We start from the raw sequence: 15,486 nt of genomic DNA, 5'->3' as shown, positions 1-15,486 counted from the left end.
AATTATTAAATATGTAATATAATTAATACAATTTATTGATTACATAAAAAATAATTTTGTAATTTAATTATAATATTCTTAAAAAATGCAACTTTGAATTCACACACTTTAATATTTACTCTATAATTTATTTATTTGTAAAGTATTTAGATAATGTAAGTTTCATTCTTCTATTTTTAACTTTGAATAATTTAAAATAAGAACGCTTAAACCATTAACTTTTCAATATATTAATTTTTATTTTAAAATTTAAAATTTAATAAATATTCTCAACATATGATATTTTAATGTATAAATAAATTATATTTAATTTATTAATAATCAAATAATTAAATTACATATATTTTTATTAATAACTTATTAACTCACAATAAATATGTTAAAAACCAAAATTCAGATAATATAAAAGAAATAAATGATATGATATCGAAAAAAGACTTAGAAACCACTGGGTTTTTTCCATGACTAGGTGACATGTCATCTTCAACCACAGTGAGGAAGATGCCAAAGTTGAATAAAAAAATAAGAATATTATTTGTCTTTGGAAGAAATTGATACATATTGTAGAATCTTTGTAGGTTTACATTTGTGAATGGTGCTGATCCGGTGCCCTCACTGCTAATGGGCATAAGAATGATTGTACCAGATACAAGTGACCTACCTTCTTGCTTGGAAACAATGGAGCTTGGAGAAATGCAGAGCAAAAATCGTTCCGCAAAGCCTTAGTATGGATGTGTTAGTATGGATGTGTTGGACAATATTATGAAGCAGAGGATTTAGTCTCAACCAATTCAAATATAAAAGTAGCAAATTTTGAAAGCATGGCAATGTCACAAAGTTGAAAGCTACGTCAAAAATTTCAATTGTAACATTTCAAATTAGTAACATGGAAATAGGGTCATAAATACATATGATTCCCTACTTACCCCTCTCATCTGATTCTACAAAACTAAATGCATCCTTTAAATGATCAATGCTCAAAATCATTGTGAAAGGCTTTATTTGCCTCCTTGTACTCTTTACTTTCTCATAAAACATCTAATTTCTTCATTCGCTATAGTCTTCCCATAGCCCTGTTTAAATGCCGATAAGACTACTCTTATAAATTCAACGTTAGGAAAAACTATTGAAGAAGTCTGATTCATTAAAAACACACAGCTTATAATCACCCATCGCAGTTTTCAAAAATATCTTCGTTTGGACTTTGAATACAATTGTAGAGAGAAGCAACCGCCACATTTGAGAGACTCAAACCAAACTCCAACCGTTCTGGTTGCATAACAAGTGGTAGCAGGGTAATGGCAATGAGGTTGGTTCATAGTTATGTTGTGGGATCCAACCAACGAAGACATTTTAATCTTCTAACATTCAATCCAATGCTGTAGACCAGTGCAGATTGGCAATTGGGGGAGTTTTTACAAAAAGAAAACACCTTACTATCTAAATTTTTTTAATTTATTTATTAATACTTTATTGGTGATTTTTTTTTAATTTTATACATTTATATTGGAACTCACTCCACTGCTAGCAATTTCTTTGCTGAAAAAAACTGGTGCTTATTATGATCCTAATTTGGGTTTAACTCACCAGACTATTACTATCTTAATGGAGCGATGATTGCTAAGGGAAATCAAAAGTAGAGTTGGTATATGGCTCCCAGTTTACATGCACCAAAATATGAGTGGATGTTGATCTAGAAAAGGGGCAATCAAAAGTGGAGCCGGTAGCTAACTCCCAGTTTACATGCACCAAAACATGAGTGGATTTCAGTTTAGAAAATATCTAGAAAAGGGGCTTCCTTCTGTGATTAATATCACAATGGGGGAGTGGATACATCGCCAAACCTTAGATTACAAGAAAACATCATTCAAATGTTGTTTATGTCATGAATACCATCACTTTGCTAAATGTTTTTTATGCCATGAATACAACCACTTTGCTAGAGAATGTTCCAAGGCTCTCAAAAGAAAAGGGCCAAAAACTACAACAGACTAAGGATAACAATGGCAGATGCACAGAAAAGAAGGAAATAAATTGACATCGACACCAGATGCAAACACCCAAAACAAAAATGGGGCCTTCACATCGGATGGTTATCCCTCGTGTGACTTGTCCACCCGATACCTCCGTAAACCGTTGGATCATCGGCGGGAGATCAATAGTGTTTGTTTGATTGTGCAAGTTAGCTTGGTGTCTTGGACTCGAAAAAAGTTTAGAGGGCTAGAATAAAGTTTACGTCAAGTTCGTAAGAATGGTTTGGTATGGGATGTTGTGGGCCCATGTTCAGTGTGGGTCCAGTGGATACTGACAGGTCGGTTTGGAGGGTGCATGGCTCTACAAGCTCTATGAAGTTTTTAGTTGATCTTCTTTGTTGGAAGTCTGGTGGACCCTCACATGAAACTTCTTTTGAGGGCTCGAATTCTTTCAGTTCTAGAGAACATGACTAGATGGTCTACTGATTGCCAATTGTCCAGAGTAAACGGAGGTAACTCCTCGGTTTTTTTGTTAGGACTTCGCATGGTTCTCGATGTGTGGTTTGGTATTATGACTTCACAGATGTCTGTTGAACACTCATGAGGCTGGAACTTGTAATTTATGTAATTTTAACTAGATTAATAGAAGGTCCTACTTTGACCTGATCAAATATTAATATTAATATTATTAATAATACTATATAATAATATTTAAATTAGCATTCAAATTAATAATACATAATAATAATAATTTAAGTGAATAATTTTTTTTGTTAAATGAGTTACTTGTTGGAGAAAAGAAAGAAAGAAAAGAAAACAGTTCCAAAAAATGGAATGATATATACATAATTTTCAAAACAACTAAGAAATAGTAAATTAATCAAATAAAATAAATCATTTCCTAAAATTTGTGAACAACAACTTAAATTAACATTTTGATATTTATTGTCTCAAGTTATTATAAATAACAACATTATTGAAAATTTTGATATTTATCTAAATTTAATTTATAGATGAAAATAAACTAATAAATATAAATAATTGTATAAGATAAAACAATCATAATTATATAATAATATAATTTGCAGTTTTATAAAATAATATAAATCATATTTTAAAATTCACAAAAAAACAATATGTTGGAATATAATATAAAAAGAATGATATAAAAATCACACGTTTGATAATTGGGTTTTTCCCAATACAAGTGCCTTAAAGATTTGTTAAGGTGTTGAATCCATATATGGTGTAAAAAAAAACGAGTTTAAACAACACAAATCAAGATTTGGCCATAAAATTTTTTGCCAGAAATCCACCAAAAACTCCAAAATATCAGACTTAAAAACTACTCCTAAAAAAAATATCAAACTAACTAAATACAAATTTTCTTTTATTTAATTATTTTTATATAAAAAATTCATCACTAATTAAAAATATATCTCGATCTCTCGCCTTGCAAGGATTTCTCTTTCCAATTTCTCACTTGACAAATCCAAAAGACTCTACATAGCAAGAAAATATGCTACCTGCAATAACATAATATAAAACATATCAACCAACATTTAATTACATTACTTATTGACTTTTACAAAGATAATATTCCACATTATTTTTATGACAACATTACCTTTATTATATCCCACAATGTTGATATGTTCACGCTGATAAAAGTCTCAACCCATTCTTTAATTTCACGTGAGGTTTGAGTTGAGTTGCGTAAATGATAGTCATAGTATTGGATCACCTTTTCCAATATTGGAATGGATACACAAACAGGCAAAGTTGCATGAGATATATCGATGAATTCTGCTATATTCTTTATCACGACTCCATTGCAATTTCTCTACCCACCCGAAAAATTTCTCCGTCAAATGTTTTGAGTGCCACTATTTTGACCATATCGTTTTCCATTGATCATTCCACTTTAACCAACTCAAATCCTGTGTCTGAAGTCAAAGGGTGGAAATAAAAATTAACGTCCCAAGTCAAAGTGTAGAAATAAAAATTAATGCGCGCTAAACTTGGATATTAATGTGGAGTTGAGAGAGAAATATAAGAGATTTAGAAATCGGTAATATATATATATATATATATATATATATATATCAGATTTTTTTCACTACCTTCGTATTATAGCACCATTTATCACCCTTGGTATTTGTGATGTTTGGTTTATGGCCTAGGGTAACCCCTCCTTCCAAACTTGGTCCAAATATATTAAAAACAGTGTTTTATTCCCTGTACGCTACTTTTCCATGAGATAAAAGTGTGTACGTGTGAGTTAGTCAATACCCAACCCGCGTATATGTGTTAAAACACTTAAAAAAATTAAAAATCCTTAATTATGGGTGGAGTTCACGGGTTTTACTTGTTGATTACCTTCTATTGCCTCTCGCCCAATTGTTTCCCAACTAAAATACTAATTGGGAGAAGTATAAATAAACTTATATGGGAAGGCCTAAAGGAGGAGAAAAGATAGAGTTATTATATTGAGATTATCCCTGACTGAGTCTGATGAATCCCTGTGCCTCATGCACTTCTGCAAGCTTCAGGAAACCCTTGTTTCCTTGATTATAGATATTCTCCCTCTTGCTTGAGATATCATGGTGTTGGTTATGGAAGAAGATTGTTGAAGGGTGGGATAGTACGAATCCGGAGGACGGTTCCGCTCGGAGCCGGAAGAAGAAGAATCAGGTGAATTCTCTCCATGTTATTTATAGCTTACTGCAATAAAAGAAATGTTGTCTTGTTTCCAAAATTAACTTTGTTTATGCATCAAATTATGTTATAATCCATATGTGAATGTTGTTTTGATGTATGATCAATCATTTGTTTATATGATATAAAGTCAAATTTCGTGAATATGCATTACTTCTATACTGCTATGTATGTCCGAATTGAATGATTTTCAGGTCTGAAGAGCATTGGGAGTTGCAGAGGGGCTAAACCTTGCAATACCTACTCGAACGAAGGAAATCCGAGTACGGTCACTCTTACGTAGTTTGTTTATATAAGCATTTTTCCTGAGTTGTATGAGTGTTTCTTGTTGTAGTTTTCTTATGCTCTATTTGGGTTCTAACCCAATGCCCTAGGATACTTATTCCCGTAACAATCTGTCAACCACTGACATATGTTATGGTCATTCTTATTATTTATTCTCTGACAAATAAAGTTTTTATTTTTGTAAGTTTGGTGGGACTACATTTTTATTATTATCATTATGATAATCTTCTTAAAGATCAACATACATGATGAATATCGAATTATTATTATAATAATGTGAAATTATGACCATTCTTACTATTTATTCTATGTCAAATTAAGTTTTTATTTTTCTAAGCTTGGTGGTACTACATTTTTATTATTATCATTATGATAATCTTCTTTAAGGACCGCCATACATGATGATCATTGTATTATTATTATTATTATTATTATTATTATGTGAAATTATGATCATTCTTTCTATTTATTCTATGTCAAATTAAGTTTTTATTTTTGTAAGCTTAGTGGTACTACATTTTTATTATTATCATTATGATAATATTCTTTAAGGACCAACATACATGATGATCATCATATTATTATTATAATAATAATGTGAAATTATGATCATTCTTACTATTTATCTATGGCAAATTAAGTTTTTATTTTTGTAAGCTTGGTGGGACTACATTTTTATTATTATCATTATGATAATCTTCTTTAAGGATAGACATACATGATGATCATCGTATTATTATTATTATTACTATTATAATGTGAAATTCCAATAAGCGCATGTCACATTGTTTTTTATTAAATTATTGTTTTAATATTAGGCGACAATAATAATAAATATATTTAATATTAAATTATAGCATTAATAATGTTAAATATTTTTAATAATAATATAATCAAATTATTAATATTAATAAAATATTACTCATAATATTAAATAAAATTAATATATTATTAATAATTGTAATACTATTAACATTAATATTATTTAAGTAATAATATTAATATCAACATAAAGAATATAAAAAAAAAATGATCAATATTATTAATTACATTAATATTAATAATATAAAAATAAGAATAATATTTTTTTTCGCAAAGAAAAATCTTAATTTTCATTATATAAAATATTTAAAATTACATGATGTAGATGCTGCAAAGGGAGCATATCTCAAAATTGGTGGTCATAACTGCCACAATATTTTATAGAGTTCAAAAGATAATTGGTACATAACTGTAACTCGAAATAAAAAACATATAAAATATATACATTCCATAAAGCAAGGTTTGCAAAAAGAGTTCCATCTATGTGTTGTGTAGGATCAAGTTGCTGCTGCCCCCTGTGGCTGAAGACCAATGAATGGCATATGAAAATACTAATAGAACTCGTGTCCTATATGTTCTCGTACCATCCAAGTACCAAAATGTAGTTGTGTTGCTTCTTTAGATAGATTGTGAGAAATCTTGTTCCTTTCCATGTAGATATGACGACAAATTACATAGTCAAAATGTGATTTTATTGTAATAATTTCTTCGAGCACATTTCTGAGTGTGTGTATTGAACCAATTTATGACTAGTTTAGAGTCACCAAATAGCTGCAGTTGCTGACATCCTTTCTCAAGGGAAAAAATAAGAAGTCTAAGGCTATTAAGTTATGCATAGTTATTTGTGCCTCTCCCTAAACCCAAATTCATATTGTAATAGTGATCTTCATTTAAATACAAAACTGCTCCTCTACCACAACCATCTTGTTGAGAAAATCCATCAAAATACACCAAAGGGAAAGCCTTGTCGATGATTTCTGCATTAATGTTCCAATGATTCGGTTTCAGTTCATCCTCAGGGATCAAGTTATAAAGCGCCACTATGTGGGAACATGTAAGATTCCAGTTTGATACCTTATGTTGAAAATTATTTTGGTTCCTTCCTAACCAAATACCCCAACAAACTAGAAGGGGCAGGTTTCAGAGCTTTGAATAGAAGCATTCCATGAACTAGGGGCATTATTATAATATATTAATGTTATTATGAATATCAATGATATTAATAACATTAACATTAATATTAAGAACTCCCACAATGTGTTTTGGCTCTATGCAATTGTCCTTGTCACACTGAACACAGGGGGATGAGGTGGCCACTTGGCCTATAGCTTCAACCCTCATACAAGCCAAAATGCTCATATTTATACTTGTGATATGGAGTTATTTACTTGCTCCTGTTATTGTACGGCGTCCCTCATTGGTTCATCATGTCGCCTTATTATTGCACGAAGAGGCTTACTTTGATGGAGATGGCCGAAGATGGCGTTATGGCTTGTACGCGTCCTTATTTAAACATGTCTCCAGACCCGATGAATAGTTCTAAAAATTTATTATTGATGTCAGATATGCTTAGTGTTTCTCTCTTACCTATTTATGGTTGTCATGCCTACACTCCTGATTGCATCCACACACTCTTCAGTTGGCTTGTATCGCAGTATGCATTAGACTTCTCGAAATTGGAGGGTAAACGTATCCATCCTCCTTTGGTCTAGGAATTTCCATCCTCTGATGCTCACATAGTGTCTCTCGGGTCTCCCCTGGCCTCTAAGGATTTTAGTAATAGTCCCACTCTCACGAACAATGCTATGCTTCCTCTTGGTCAATAAGAGGTTGTAATTTATCAACTAAGTTAGTGGCTCCTTATTTGGAATGTGGGACTTCGTTTTGCATTTTCAACCTGTGCATTATAAGACTCTAAGGCCTCTTAATAGGGTCCCCTGTCCTTCAGAGTTTATGGGTTTCAACAGTTCATTGTTTGTAGACGCTCAATTAGCTTGTAGTAGTTTTAGGTTTGTGGTTTCTCTTTTGGTTCTTGATAGCTCATGGTTCATGGATGTTCGTGGCTAGTGTTTTTGGTTCACGGTTCGGAGATGTATTATTCCCATTGCTCGTGGTTTGCTGGGGAAGGTCTATCACATTCAACACCAAGGGCCTAAGTTTGTGGAATGCTTCTATTCAAAGCCTATGGGCCATTGCTGCTCACAATTTCATATCCTTGGATGTCTTATTTCAAGTTGTAATGGTAAATGGGTTAAATACTTTTTTTACGGTTCTACCTACATCAAAACCCATAACCTATCTTGTTCAGTCAATAGGAGTTTACAAGATTCCATTCCACCTTAACTCACTAAATTGGGGCTCTTCAATTTTGAACCAAATAAGAAACAGAAGACAATCATATTGTCAATATTGTATAGAATATTAGTAACCTTCAACAAGTAGTTTCAAAATCCAAAAATTTACACATTCATTTATGAAAACAAAAGATTTAAAGTATATTAAATGATTGATGTTGCAATAATGAGACTAGACAAGTCGTGGGACGTACTTTCTTGTCACACTAGAAGGAAGGAAGGTTATACTATATTTGTGAGGCTTTTTCAATATACAAAAATATTCAACAACCCAAAAACATACTTAACGTCATCATCATAATCATATCTCCACGAGTCCTTCCCTTCCAGTTGAGAACCAATGACCTTTACAACACAAAGCACCTTAAGATAACACCTTGTCATTGTTTGTTGTATGCCCCATGGGTATGTTTATACAACATTTTGAATATTAATTAATTCCCTTAATTTTGCAGTTTTTTAGGTATTATTAACAACTACTAGACTTTTTAATGTTATGAAGCACATATGAGTTAGTGTAATGATATATTTTAGATATCTATTACATGGTTGCATAACACTAAAAAATTCTCAGTGCAATTGTTAATTGTATTTCTTTTTATTCGTGAATTGTATGATTCCTATTATGTTTGCATCAACCGCCTAATAATGATTTGTCTTTTTGAATCTACAATTTTTAGGTAATCTTGTTAGAGGTAGGTAAAGGCTTTCAAGCGACTAAAAGTTCAACATTTTTGGACTATCTTGAATACCTGGAATATACATGTTTCAGATAACATTTCTTTCGAACTCAAATCATACCATTTTCTAGTGCAGAGACGTTTATTGTGAATATTCCTTTATCCAAATTCTATCTGTTATTTTAACAAAAATTACTTGCATACATATCCTAACATACAATACTATAAGTTATTTCAACAGAAATTACTTACATGCATATCCTAACTTTGGTAAATATTGACAAAAATGATGTGTCTGGCTTCTCAAAGACCCATGCCAAGTCCTTTTTATTCAAATCAAGACAGTAAAGTTAAATATTTCACTTGATCGAATGAATTGAGAAAATGTTAGAGGTGCATAGTTGGATCTCCTTATAATAATTTTGAATGATTATATTGGTTTCTTTTGTTGCAAAAGGCAATAAACAAAAGGTACCTTTATTGATCGATTTTGAACTGAGAATCCATATAGAAAATGTTACTAATGCATACCTATATCTCCTTATAATAGTTTTGAAATATGCCTCATTATATTGGTTTCTTTTGTTACAAAGGTAGCTTTAATAATCGATTTTGGACTTACTATCCATATTACTATTCTAACAAGATCTCATTCTAGAGTGAGTTAATATGTACAAAACAGAAACATCTCTTATCCTAGCATGAAAAAGAGATTCTTACAATGCATTACTATTGTGACAATACAACATCATACAAGTTGTAACATCAATCAAAACCATGCTTGGAAAGAACTTGCAAGCAAAAAGGAGTGTGTGGAACTTCAAACCATTCCATGATATTTCTAATAGCCAAATGAAACATTTTTACCATGGTATTTCAAAGGAGTGGGCTTATTCACATGATCAGAATCCAATTTATTTTTTCTCATAGTATCTATCCTTGTAGTCCTTGTAGGGTAATAAGGAGTTTCTAGAAATTGAATCAATCACTAGATTATTTCCATCATCATCTTGTGGGGGGCTAATTCCATCCTAATTACTCTCCCACTTCCTCTTGAAAAATATGCAGGTACTTGATTCCGGTTGAGAATATGAAAGTAGGAGCATATAGAGTGACTTCACTCAATTAGAGAACCTCCATTCCTTCATAGTAATTGAAACTCTAAAATGATTTCCACTGACTTGAACAAAACCACTGTTTCCTGTGCTTTCAAGGACAATTTTCATAGGACCTCCATGTCATTTGGTTTCATTTCATCAAAATAAACCATATTAATTTAAAGTATGCAGGAAAACAAGCGCATCACCCAAAAATTTGCTATATCAATGATCAAAAAATTTACTCCTTTTATGATTGCATAATATCATTTTGTCTCGAAGCACACGAACAAAACTTACTGAAGGTACAATAAATATTACCAAAGTATACTTCAACTTGCACAAAACTGTAATAATAGAAGGATCCTTTATAAACAAATTGCAAGTTTTTATCTGTCCAACAGTGAAGACTATGTCGATTAAGTCTACATTTGGATTCTATAAAAAAAAATCACGAACATTTCATCAATTTAATTCATTCTATCAAAATATAAATAACAAATAACTCAAAATGTAAATTGAAGAAATTTGTGTACACATTGTTTTGAAGCAGAAGCAGGACTTTGACGTGACTTTGACATGGCTTTTGAGGACTATGCATTTAAATTACTTGTTGAAGTCTCTTTGTCAAAGAAAATATTTAAATAGGTTATAGATTATATTTTGGAAGTAGTATGTACAGAGAGGAAATGTGGTAGAAGTAGAAATGACCCAAGAATCTAGTTGAGCAAATGAATTTGAAATTAAATGAAACATAACTTTCATTACCATCCTCGAAGAGATCAAACAGATTTATGGGACGTCATAAAAATAGATTCCACGAAATTTATCTTGTTATATTTAGTTGTATAAGATATGTGACATAAATACAAATATATATCGCTCAAATTTCCTTGTATATCACTACATTTATAAACTTTTCATCTCTTCTTGTGCTAGAAAAATGATTTTTCTATATTCTAACAACTCCTTGAAAAATCTTCTTATATGTTTGCTAGAAATTCAATTCAACAAAGAATTGAACCCTTTGTACTGAAATTTTTTCATATCTAAAACAAACTACAGTTCATTTTTAAAGGTTCCTATATGTTTGCTAGAAAACTCAACAAAGCATTCAACCCTTTGGATTGAAAGTTTGTCATATTTGGAACAATTTAGCATCAAGAAGGTTTCATCTTCAAAGGGTTTTTCATCACATAGAAGACACGTTTGTTCTATTTTTTCCATTTTTTCCCACCTTCTTGTTCCAATTTCTAGGTTTTGCAAACTCATATTTATCCTACATGTCAATTTTCTTTCAAAGACATATGGACTTATGTCAACGTTTTTATTCCTCATATATAACCATAGGATTTATTTCCATACTATAGGAGTTCATATGTTCCTTTGTATTTTTCCAAATATTTTCACTTACTTTCCATTCAACTATATCTCTAATAGCAACTCGCAAATGATACAATGATTAAAGTTATAGATAATTCAAGACCAACTACCTGTGGATATGGGTATGTGCAAGTAGGTAATATATGGACCCAAACATTAGAGGCAAGAGTCAGTGAAACATGGATACAAAGGTTAGGCATCCTTCCATTGACAGGCTCCATCATCAACATTACAACGTTGTAAACATCGACCTGCTTCGTAGCAATCTATCCATTAAAATATTCTAGAGTCATGTACTCCATTGTCCTAGCTACTTGGATAGATATTTGACTCTTTTGACATTTGTTCTCTACTATGGACTACTAGTCCTATTCTTGAATTGATTGTAAATTCTTAAGAGCCATGGTGCAATATTGTGTTGAAGTGGATAACGGGCCTTCTGCAAAAACTCTTGCACGACTGCTTCCATAGGCCAGAACCACCATTGTCTAGAGTATGTTGGGACCTCGTATTCTCCAGAGAGGACAACAACTTCACCTACTTCTCACTCATAAAGAGCCCTCTTCCCTCCATTTAAAAGAAGAATCAATGTTTTGTCTCAACTATATTTTCTCTACTGCCGATTTTAATGATGTATTGGTGTTGACAACTTTCGTCAAACACTTTTTGTGAATCCTATGCAGAAGTACTTTTGCTTAGAACATGCTCGAAGCTTCTTGTACAAGTGATCTTAAACTACAAAAATAATTAGTCTACTTATCCCTCCAAATTGCATGTTAATCAACATATTTTGTTTGAAATTCTGCATTTGGCATTTCGTCAAACTTTTTTTGGGTTTGTTGGTTTATGCTTGATTCAATAATTTTCTAGGACATAATCTCTTTATTTTAAACTTAGTGGAAAATTATGCCTAATACACCAAATGAAACAATAATCCCAAATCTAAGCAATGTAAGAGGAAGTAAGGGAGAACATTTTATCTGATCTTTGTTTATTCTTCAAAAGCTTGTTGTAGATGCAAATTTAGAGTGTGAATGCACCCAAAACTTGGAATTAAAACTTAGTTTAACTTTATGGAGTATTTTCCAGCCTCTATACGATTGTGGGTCACCTATACAATGAATATTTAACCAATGTTTTCACTCAATAGTGAGGAAATAAGGTGAACGTGTAGCTTACTGTTGGCCACAACCTCAAGAATATGGTTGCAATCTCCAACCTTAAGAAAATTATGAGTTCTTCTTAGTGCACCCTCACTCCTCCATACTAAGAATCCCTTTTGTGTAGTGGAACGTCCCAAAGTATGATTATAATTTGATGTTCATGCAACTACAAGAATGGAATTGCCAGCCAAAGGAAATGTGCTTAATCTTAGCCGCAAACTCTGTAAAAATGCAACAGTCAATAAGTAGTAAATCAAACTTCCATATAACTTAGACATACCCTAGAAATATGGTGAAAATCACCCCCAATAATAGTGATATAGCTTGGAATTTGTTTGATTTAGAAATATATGGCTACACCCTTCTAAATTGCTTCTAATTCGTCTTTGCCTTCACAAATTCGACCCATAGTTTATTCAATCAACAAAAATCACTACATCAAGGGTTTTCGCCTCTTCTCCTATCATTTGATCTTTTGAGACCTGCAAGGATTTATCTAAACCAAATTCTTCCCTTGTGTTGCCCTTTTCTCTCTAAAGCGATTTATATAGACTTTAGTAGTCATATATATATGTGTGTGTGTGTGTGTGTGTGTGTGTGTGTGTGAGAGAGAGAGAGAGAGAGGTTGAGATAGTAGACTTATTCTATTTTTATAATTTATCATTAATAATATACATTATCAAAAAAATACCAACTTTGTCATTTTTATTCAAATAATAATAATAATTAAATAAACAATATAATTTATACAATTTATTAATTACATAAAAAATAATTTTGTAATTTAATTATAATATTCTTAAAAAGTGCAACATTTAATTCACACACTTTAATATTTACTCTATAATTTATTTGTAAAGTATTTAGATAATGTAAGTTTCATTCTTCTATTTTTAACTTTGAATAATTTAAAATAAGAATGCTTAAACCATTTAATTTAATAATAATAATTAAATAAAAAAACTTAAGAATAAATAAATAACTTTTCAATATATTAATTTTTATTTTAAATTTTAAATCTAATAAATATTTTTTACATATGATATTTTAATGTATAAATAAATTGTATTTAATTTATTAATAATTAAATAATTAAATTATGTATATTTGTATTAATAACTTATTAACTCACAACAAATATGTTAAAAAGTAGAATTCAGATAATATAAAAGAAAATAAATGATATGATGTCAAAGAAAGACTTAGAAACCAATGGGTTTCTTCCATGACCAAGTGACATGTCACCTTCAACCACAGTGAGGAAGATACCAAAGTTGAATTAAAAAAGAAGAATATTATTTGTCTTTGGAAGAAATTGATATGTGTTGTAGAATATTTGTAGGCTTACACTTGTGAATGGTGTTGATCTGGTGCCCTAGCTACTAATGGGCATAAGAATGACTGTACCAGATACAAATGATCTACCTTCTTTCTTGGAGACAATGGAGCTTGCAGAAATGTAGAGAAAAAAACATTCTGGAAAGCCTTAGTATGGATGTGTTGGACTGTATTATGAAGCAAAGGATTTAGTCTCAACCAATTCATATATAAAAGTAGCAAATTTAAAAGCCTGGTAATGTCACCAAGTTGAAAGCTACATGAAAGATTTCAATTGTCATACCAGCAGGAAGATTTCAAATTAGTAACATGGAAATAGGGTCATAAATACATATGATTCCCTGCTTAGCCCTCTCACCTGATTCTACAAAACTAAATGCATCCTTTAATTTTGCAAGAATATCCTTTGGAATGAACGTCTCCAGCTTCCCTATTAAAAAATCTTTCATAGCTTCAAAATGTATCTTCTGCATTTCCACAGTAATATCGAATGGCCAATGCTCAAAATCATTGTGAAAGGCTTTATATGCCTCCTTGTACTCTTTACTTTATGATAAAACATCTAATTGCTTCATTAACTACAGTCTTCCCACAGCCCTGTTTAAATGCCGATAAGACTACTCTTATAAATTCAACATTAGGCAAAACTGTTGAAGAAGTCAGATTCACTAAGCACACATAGCTTATAATCACCCACCACAATTTTCAAAAATAGCTCTGCTTACACTTTCAATATAGTTGTAGAGAGCAGCAACTGCCACATTTGAGAGACTCAAATCAATATCCAATGGTTCCTAAATGGTTGCATAATGAGTTGTAGCAGGGTAATGGCAATGAAGTTAGTTGACAGTTATGTTGTGTGATCGAACTATCGAAGACATTTTAATATTCTAACATTCAATCCAATGTTGTAGACCGTGCATAGTGGTAATCTGGGCAGTTGTTATAAAAAGAAAACACCTTACCATATAATAATTTTTTATTTATTTATTAATACTTTATTGGTGAAGAAGTTTTGAATTTTTTACATTTACATTGGAATGCACTCCACTACTAGCGATTTATTTGCTGAAAAAGACTGGTGTTGATTATGATCCTAATTTCTGGTAAATTTCTCGGATCCTAATTCGGGTTAAACTCACCAGATTGTTACTATCTTACTGGAGCGATGATTGCTAAGGGAAATCAAAAGTAGAGTTGGTAGATGGCTCCCATTTTACATGCACCAAAATATGTGTGGATGTCGATTTAGAAAAGATCTAGAAAAGGGGCTTCCTTCTGCAATTAATCTCACAATGGGGGAGTGGATACATCGTGAAACCCTAGATTATGAGAAAACATAATTCAAATGTTATTTATTTCATGAATACCATCACTTTGCTAAATGTTGTTTATGCCATGAATACGACCACTTTGCTAGAGAATGTTCCAAGGCTCCTGGAAGAAAAGGGCCAAAAACTACAACAGATCAAGGATATTAATGGTAGATGCAAAGAAAAGAAGGAAGATAGATTTTCTGTCATAAAGGTATGGGCTGCCCAAAACTATGCCATAGATATCTAACAACACAACATCAAGCTCCACTTCATCTATGAAATTTGCAGTAATGGCGAATTTCAGTTTACACTTTCTAGTAACCTGCAATTGCACATTGTCACACACCCATCCAAGTG

The sequence above is a fragment of the Pinus tabuliformis genome, chromosome 4_2 (assembly GCF_031772625.1).
Source record: "Pinus tabuliformis cultivar Carrire ecotype Pingquan chromosome 4_2, CPIR1, whole genome shotgun sequence".
In the NCBI taxonomy this organism is placed as follows: Eukaryota; Viridiplantae; Streptophyta; class Pinopsida; order Pinales; family Pinaceae; genus Pinus; species Pinus tabuliformis.
The sequence above is the reverse complement of the archived record's forward strand: the minus strand, read 5'-3'. Positions refer to the sequence as shown.